Consider the following 8,754-nt stretch of genomic DNA (forward strand, 5'->3'; position numbering starts at 1 on the left):
AAAATCTGTCCTCTCCATCTGGATCAGGTCTGTTTTCTTGGACTGTATTTCTGTCTGTGCTAATAAAACATTAAACTGAAACAGCAAGAGCTGCAGCTCTGTTGGAAAATGTTATTAACCGTAAAAACTAGCTAGAAATTGTAACTTTATATACAAACAAAAATATTACAAAACATAACCTTGCCAATAAGCCCTGCAAAATTACTAGACTGATCTTTCAAACTCATTTGCTTTCTACACGTCAACAAATCTTCGTATGAGTAAAAAAGAAAGAAAGAATAGAGTCTAGTAAGTTTTTTAATAGGTAGACTACAAATAAAGAAGGCTGGTAAAGAAAGAAAGCGGCACTGCCGGCCTCCTTTGGCAGTCCACCTGATTTCTATGCTGGATGTGAAGAAGGAGATTTTGCCTCATGAGCATCTGGCATAGAAGCGCAGTGGGCACAGATTGTCCCATTTCTATTCTTAAATTCCAGATCAGGATTTCGTAAGTACTGTAAATTAAATGTACTAGTCAGTTGGTGAGCTATTACTAACACACACACACACACACGTTCTCATTTTGTATTTTTATGTTGTGAGCCACCCTGTGATCTTTGGATGTAGGTGGTATACAATTGTTGTTGTTGTTGTTGTTGTTGTTGTTGTTGTTGTTATGTTGTTATTAACAGCAGCAGCAACAACCTCTCTCTCATACATGTTGTAAACTGCTTTGATATTTTTTATAAAATTGCAACATATAAGTATTTTTCCAAATAAATTAAAAGATAGTATCAGCTTGGCCACTCACCTGCAAAACTAATTACACAAAAAGCAAATTGGCAATACTGTATAAATAACAAACCTACCGCTATTATGTGGAAATAATTATAGAGCTAATATAAAAGGCAGTAAAATATCAATAGCAAAATTTGGGGGGAGTTTTTCAAATTGTTCACGATAATCCACAATTAGTCAAACAGAGGGACTCTGAGATGCATTTCTTTAGGTTTAAGATCAGTTTGTAAGCTGTTCTGATGCAAAAAAAAAAAAGTGGTTCCAACAGGATGACCTTTTCTAGCCTAGGTACAGTATTGGGGTGGCAGGGAAGAAACTGTAGGCTTTGGTGAGGGAAAAACTACGTCAATGGAGGGAGTTCCTCCTATATATGCAGCATAGAAACACAGTGGGCTGAAAGCAGTAATATTGAGAGCTCCACTGCAGTCTGCTGCATTTCCAACCCACGTTGTTTTTTTACTACCCACCTTTTACTCATTAGATTAACTGGCAAGAGAGGAACATGATGTCCTGTCTATCCTTTGTGAGCACTTTTTAAAGGTAAAAAGGAGATTAGTAAACAGATTTGGAGGCGAATAACTTTCTTTGGGAAGTGGGGAGGAAGCATACAAGTCTGAGAGTTATGCAGTTAGAATTTCTTCTCATATTTCAGCTCCACATGCATATATTAGCTGGCAGAAGAAAGAAGCATATTAGATTATTGTATTTTAATATTCTGTTGTAAGCCACCCAGAGTGGCTGGGGAAACCCAGCCAGATGGGTGGGGTATAAATAATAAATTATTATAATATAATATTATATTATTATTAAAGCAAAGGGATTGACTTTCCAGCTTGACACACTTTGTCTAAGCCACCTGACCTAGGCATTGGAGTAATAGCAGCTAGGAACTCTGTTAGAGGAGATTCTCCTGCTTTAATAAATACCTTAAACCTAGATGTTGTTGCACTCCAACTCCCAACAGCTCTAGCCGGGATGGCCAGTGATCAGGGATGTTACAAGTTGTAGTCTAACAACATCTGGATAGCCATGGGTTCTTCACCACTGCCTTAAATATTAGAGGTTATGAGGCTGAACTTTGCCAAGACAGACAACTTCTTAGACTACCATCTCAGTCTCACATGCACACCCTATTAAGAAGCATATAAGAGCATTATTACAGTTTTAGTGTCGCCAAATTGAACTCTGGAAAGTGAGGGAACCAACACACACACAAACCACCTTTTACATTTGCATATGGCATTGGTCATTACTGACCTTTAGGTTCCCAGAAGCAGTACAGTAGTAGTAATAATAATTCTATACACTAGTCTATAGTGATATCTAACACTAAAGCAGTTATAATTATTGAGTTATCTTTGTTTTTGTTTTTAATTACATGTTTTGCTTTTTATATATTGTAAACCGCCCTGAGATCAATGGGTATAAGGCGGTATACAAATTTAATAAATAAAAATAAAGCAACATACTGTGAATATACACCTAAAGAACAGATGGTACAAGAAGCAGGGGTGAAAAGTTATCCTTTTCATCCTTTTGAACATTGTTCCTCTTACAAACTCACCACTGTTTTGTAACTGTGAATTTTATCAATAGTCTCCAAGTTGCATATGTGACGGGCAGGACTTCATTGCTATTGTCTCTAAACCAGTCTGCTCAAAATTCTCCTCTTCCTAAACTTGGGTCCACAGTCAGAAGCTAACCCACTGGAGAGACCTGTCAGGAGTAAATATGGACAATGGTACCGGTATCTAATTGTATGGGAAACGGCCTTACTAGAAAAGCTAACCAATAAACTGAAACTGACACAGGGACAAGTAGAAGAGGATGCCTTCACCCCAGTATGGCTCCCCCTTATCACATCACAGCCCAACAGTGGTACCTCGTGTTAGGTACCGTACCCCTTATGAATGCGGTGGGTTATGCGCTTCGCTAACCCAGAAGTGGAAGCCCCTTGTTGCAACCTTTGCCCTGAGATGCGAGCAGAAGTCGTGCTCTGACGGCACGGCAGCAGCGGGAGGCGCCATTAGAGAAAGCGCGCCTCATGTTATGAGCGGTTTCCTGTTACGAACAGACCTCCGGAATGGATTAAGTACATAACACAAGGTACCACTGTACTGTACTCAACACTAATGTCTCACAACAAATAGCTGAGAAAGACTGTGCAACCTGGAAAAAGAGACAATGCAGGTACTTTGTAAACCAAGAAAATCTTTAATAAAAATAAATTAAAAAAAGAAGAAGCTGACCCACTACAAAACCAAGGCAAGCTAGAAACAGAATGCAGGGAGTTTCAGATTGTATTTGGTATTCAAGATAAATTCCATGTATAACTGAGGACAAAGAGGGCAAAGCTTCAGACTTTCTCAACACTTCCATCTACTCTTTAGTCTATTCTGCTTATAGATTATAGATGAATAAATTAGATTTAATAACTGAATGTACTTGTCACTCAGGATACAAAAGCTACATTCATAAATTTGCCCTGGATCATATGCTGATGCATCCAATACAATTGAATATTTCAGGGTGTTGACATACCAGAATGAAAGTAATATGGGAATTTTGACAAGGGAATCACTCTTCATGGAATGCATAGTGAAGAAAATGCTTCTTGCATTGGACTAGAGCAGGCATCCCCAAACTGCGGCCCTCCAGATGTTTTGGCCTACAACTCCCATGATCCCTAGCTATCAGGACCAGTGGTCAGGGTTGATGGGAATTGTAGTCCAAAACATCTGGAGGGGAGGGCCGAAGTTTGGGGATGCCTGGACTAGAGTATTTACAAACTCATAAGAGAGAATATATTGTTATCAGCTAACGGCAAGAGTAAAAAAAGTATTTTGCTATTCCTGCTCCATGCAATCCAAACTGATGTCCAGCATTAGAGGAGACTTAGCATGAGGTAGAACCCACAACTGTTCTTACCCATCAACTTACTGATGTGACCTTTCTCCTCTAGAGTTAACCAACAGCTGTTCCATCATATTGTTCCTTCTTCTTTGCAGTTTAGTGAATAAATACAGGTGAAACTCGGAAAATTAGAATATCATCGAAAAGTGCATTTATTTCAGTAATGCAACTTATTATTTTTTATTTTTCTTTTAATTTTTACAAATGCTTTCTTTCGGAAATTCCACAGTAATAAAACAAATAGTTACAATAATACAAAATTAAACCAAAATAAACATCTCTATTACATTTCATTAATTACATTCCATTTATAATTGACCCACCTAATGACAAATAATTACAATAACAACAAAGAAAGGCTTGACATATTTTGCTTTGCATGTCATGCATCTATCTCATATATTGATTTCACCTTTTAAGTTGCGTTACTGAAATAAATGCACTTCTCAACGATATTCTAATTTTCCGAGTTTCACTTGTGCATCTGGGACTCAAGGGGTATGTTGCCATTTTTTCTTCCCACCCCAAATTAATTGATAGCTGCTGGGGCAATACATCATTTGAACACCATGTCAACTTTTAATTAAGTGTACTGGTTGGGTTTAGTGGAAGAGGGGGAGTATCTACTACCATCGGCTGATAACCATGACACTGCTCACACGTACAGGCATGGGAGGCTCCTAGGTCCATTGAAACATATGTACATACAGTGGCCAAATGAGATTTAAGGCAACAATAGGCTTTTATTTCCAGTTACAACCTTGAAACCATTATGTGTACCTTTATAAGTATTACAAAAGGCTACTGTGATGGGTTCTATGAGGGCTGATCTTGATAATGGCATGAGAACTTCAGCTTGTGGGAAATACCGTATTTTTCACTCCACAAGACACATTTTTCCCCTCTTAAAAAGCAAGGGAAAATCTCTGTGCATCTTATGGAGCAAAGCGAGAGCTGTGCGCAGCGTTTAAGTCTTATGAGAGAACCAGGCTAACATAAGGTTGGATTCAGTATAAGGCAAATCGACCTGTTTTTAGGAGGTAATTTAATTATTGTTTGATTTTATACTAATGTTATATATTTGATGTTAGCTGCCCTGAGCCCGACTTTGGCCAGAGAAGGCAGGATATAAATAAAAGTTGATGATGATGATGATTATATTATTATTATTATATGTACCTGCAAATAAGTCCACAAGAATTACTAACTCACACATATCAGAACTTCATTCCAGTGAAACTAGACATGATGAGGGAAGCCCAGGGGTACTAATCTCATGTTTCCATTGTAAGGCTTAAAGTAGTGCAGTTAACAATTACCGTACCTTGCCTACTGATTCTTCTTTTAAAATTCAAGCTACCTGGCAGTTTTTAATTCCCCTACTCCCAGCCAGGCTCTGACTGAAACAAGTAGTAAGGGTCGGCAGCTTTGGGGTGCATCTGCAGAAGACAATCAGCAGGCAACTGAAGGATTAACAGCCCTCGCCACTGTTAGCTCTCCCTTGTGAGAGCCCCCTGTCCCTAACACACTCATTATCTAGGCAAGTCACACATTTGCTGATAAAAAATTGTTCCTCCCAGAAATACTACAATGTTTTCTAATGCAAAAGGCCACACCCAAGACAAAACTAATGTTATGTCTTTCTACTGCAAAAATGGAACTGACTACCAATAATGAGCATTTTAAAATCACATCTGTTCACAGAAACAAACATCTGCTTGCAAAACAAAAGCAAACACTTAGTGTTAATCACAAAAGTAGCCTGTTAAAGCTCATCTTTCATTGTATGCATGCTCAGATGCAAAGTGCAAGCCATTCTGTTTTACAAATAAATACAGGCTGCAATCCTGTGCACACTTGCCAGTGCCTGCAAGTACGGTAAGTTCTAACAAACAAAGTGGATATTACTTCTGAGTAAACAAGCATACCGTAGAATTGTGCTATATGGCTGCAAAGCTACACACACTTAGCTGCGAGTAAATGTCACTGAACACAGTGTGACTTCCTTCCAAGTAAAGATGAGTATGATTGCATTGCACAGAGATGATCCAGTCCAATGCTTATTTCCTCCCCTACTTTCCTCCCTCCTGCACATACAGTGCTATGCACTTGCATTTCTTCATAGAATATGGACCAGATTCTTCCTTAATTAAAGAAAGTACAAACAGGTAAACCAAGCAGGAACAGGACTTTAGCCCAGCTCGGACAAAGTCAGTTTCCAATGGGGAACAGCTGCTTGAGACAAAAGAAAAGGAACACATTGCACAGAAACAAAAATGCACACAAGTATATTTCTTACCTGGCAAAGCATACACATTCAGCAGTTTTCCAAAGGTTGTCTGTTGAAGTTTATTAACCTAATTAGCATTATTTAAGACACTACCATTGTTTATACTTAGTTTACATTGTCTTTGATTATTTCACACACCAGTGTTCTTACGTTAGATATTACCACAATATTACCAAAGTCACTCAAATATTTGTGTGTGTACACTACCATCTTTAGTATTAAGTCACTCTTCAAGGTCTTTGTCAATTTAAAAAAGGGCTTTTTCATGACCTACAAATACATGCACTGAAGTGCCAAGAAATACAGTAAGTTAAACAAGGCAATATTCACATTATTAGCCTCCTCTGCTCTTCACAAAAACAGCGGTATTTCACTAGGCAGATTTCTGGATATAACTGTTCTACTTGGGAGCTATAATAAGTCTGTTTCAAACAAATATTCTTACAAAGCATACTTTGTAAAATATAAAACATGCTTATGAAACAGCATTAAAGAGATTTACCCCTCCTACAGCAGCTCTACTCATTCTTGAGCTTTGTAACGATGTCCACAAAGAATAACTGCTGAAATTATGCAATTTGTTTTTCAAGTCTCATGATTACTCAGGGATATAATTTTAAACCAGGAAGCTGTGTGGCTTTTTAATTATGTACAAACACATTCATTGACAAAACAAATCTGCCTTAGGTCAGTGTATCATGAGGATGGTGTCCCCTTTCTAAAGCTCAATACACTGGCCTCATATGTTCACAAGTGACAAATTCCCATCACAACAGTGAGCACCAGACTAGTACCACAACACCAAATGCAAGAAGGCGGCAAACGACACTTCTCCCCTGCTAGCCTGATTGAAACCGCTTGAGTTGCTTGCGTAGGCGCATGATGCACACACACTCCAAACAGTAAGGAAGGGGTGGTGGCTACAAACAGCTTTGCTAGTAAACCGCCTAAACCCTAATTTCTAGTGTTTCTTCCAACCTCATCGTGCAGGGACCAGGGGGGAGGGACAGGTAAACATCACAAAGTAGAAAGGGAATAGAGGGAGTCGCAGGGTCTGGGTCTCTTTCATTCATCCCAAGCAGCTCTTCCCAAAAGGAAGCGCTAAGAGGGAATGCGGAAGGGGCAGAGGAATGGGGATCCAGGAAGAATGGAGGCACAAAAACAGGATGGGAGGAGGGAGAGAACCCACAGGTTGAGAGGATCCAGTGAACAGGAAAACAAGGAGGCCCTCACACGATAGACAATGGAAATATGAAACAGGGTGCAAAGAGGAAGCTAAAAAGGTTCTTCATACAGGATGCCACTGGGCTGGGGTATGAGAAGGAATGAGTCAAAGAGAATGGAGGATAGGGGACTAGTAAAGGGATACAGGTGGTGGAAACAGGGTGTGTGGATCTGATGTCCTATACAGTCTACACATCAACAAAGACTAAAACTGCAGCCATGACCCTACTGAATTCAACAGGACTCATTTCTGAATATACATGGTCAGGATTGTGCTATAAGGCTACAATCCTGTGGCACCTACCCAGGAGTAAGCCCTGCGGAACACAGCAAGTCAACGAATTTAGGATTTGGGCGCAACACAGAGAAGCATCATCTTCTGTTAGACTCTCCCCACAGTAAGTTTGTCTTCAAAGGTGCCCGCAAGACTAGCCTTTTCTCTATCTCCGCAACAAAACTCCTCTGGAAATACCTTGCAAGGGAGAAGACAGTGAGAGGAAATGGCAATTTCCTCCTGAAGAGAAAGTACCGCGTAGACGTGTATGTGTGTGATACACGGGAGTGAAGGCGCTCCCAGAGAGAAGAGGAAACTCTCAACTGCACAAGGTGGTTGTGTATTCAAGGGAAGGGGAGACTATACCTGGCAGCCCCGAGTCATGGTTAAGATTCAGAAATTGGGGTGGGAAAGAGGGGCTGAAGGGAAGGTGCACCCAGAGCAGGAGAGACGGGCAGGGAGAACCACCCCACCCCCCCACCCCCAGAAAAAAGCACATGGTGTATGAAAAAAGGTAGGTGCAGGTGGGTGGGAGTGTGAGGCGGGGGTCGGCCTTTCAGGATGCGGGAGCCTGAAGCGCGCAAAGGAGCCGAACAAACGCCGAGCCACGCGTGCCTATTTGGAACTTTTGGCTCCCCCCCCCACACACACATGAGGGGCGCTTCCCTGATCCCACCCTTCTCCCGCCCCGAAAGCCCAGGCAAGTCCGTCCGTCCCGTCCTCCCTTTCCCCACCTCCGGGTCACTCACCTCCGTCTTTCCACGCGTGGACCGGAGCCCGAGGCGAAGGAGTCGGGCGACGAAGGGCGAACCGGGCGAGGGGCGCCGAGGCCAACGGAAACCGAAGCCCAAGACAGGCCCCTCCGCCCGACGGCAGGTTGGGTCGCCCGTCGCCCCCCCTCTTTGAAAATTCCAGCTGCGCGCACCCGCTCGCGTTCGCGCTCCCTCTCCCGCTCAGCGTTCCTCTGACAGAAAACGAGGCGCGAGCGTTCTCTCTCTCTCTGTGCGCCCCCTTCAGCTGACGGAGCCACGGTGACGCGCGCGTGCTCGCGCCCAGGCGGCGGTTGGGTCCCTCATTCGGGTCCTTCCTCCCGTCTCTTTCTGTCTGTCTATCTGTCTTGTGTCTCTAGGCTCCTTTCTCTCCCCTCCCCACCCCGAAAACAAACAACAAACAAACCGCAGGAGGAAGCGAAAGCCGCGTGACCCCGGATGTGGACAAGGAGGAGGAGGAGGAGGAGAAGGAGATAGAGATGTGTGTATGTATGTGAGTGAGAGCGA

At 42.0% G+C, this 8,754-nt stretch overlaps 1 protein-coding gene across 4 annotated transcripts in view; it reads right to left on the reverse strand.

Moving 5' to 3' along the window:
- Positions 1-8,754, reverse strand: part of PIK3CA (phosphatidylinositol-4,5-bisphosphate 3-kinase catalytic subunit alpha) — a 52,325-nt gene extending 43,571 nt beyond the window's left edge. Inside the window, exons 1-2 of one of the 4 annotated variants that reach the window (XM_035132839.2) lie at positions 8,227-8,753; positions 2,341-2,492 (exon numbers count right to left, since the gene is read on the reverse strand). The gene's annotated coding sequence lies outside the window, so the exon portion shown is untranslated. Of the gene's footprint in view, positions 1-2,340; positions 8,186-8,226 lie in introns of those variants that run through there. The other 3 variants (XM_035132840.2, XM_035132836.2, XM_035132838.2) reach the window with 3 other exon arrangements.

Source organism: Zootoca vivipara, chromosome 5, assembly GCF_963506605.1.
Source record: "Zootoca vivipara chromosome 5, rZooViv1.1, whole genome shotgun sequence".
Lineage (NCBI taxonomy): Eukaryota > Metazoa > Chordata > Lepidosauria > Squamata > Lacertidae > Zootoca > Zootoca vivipara.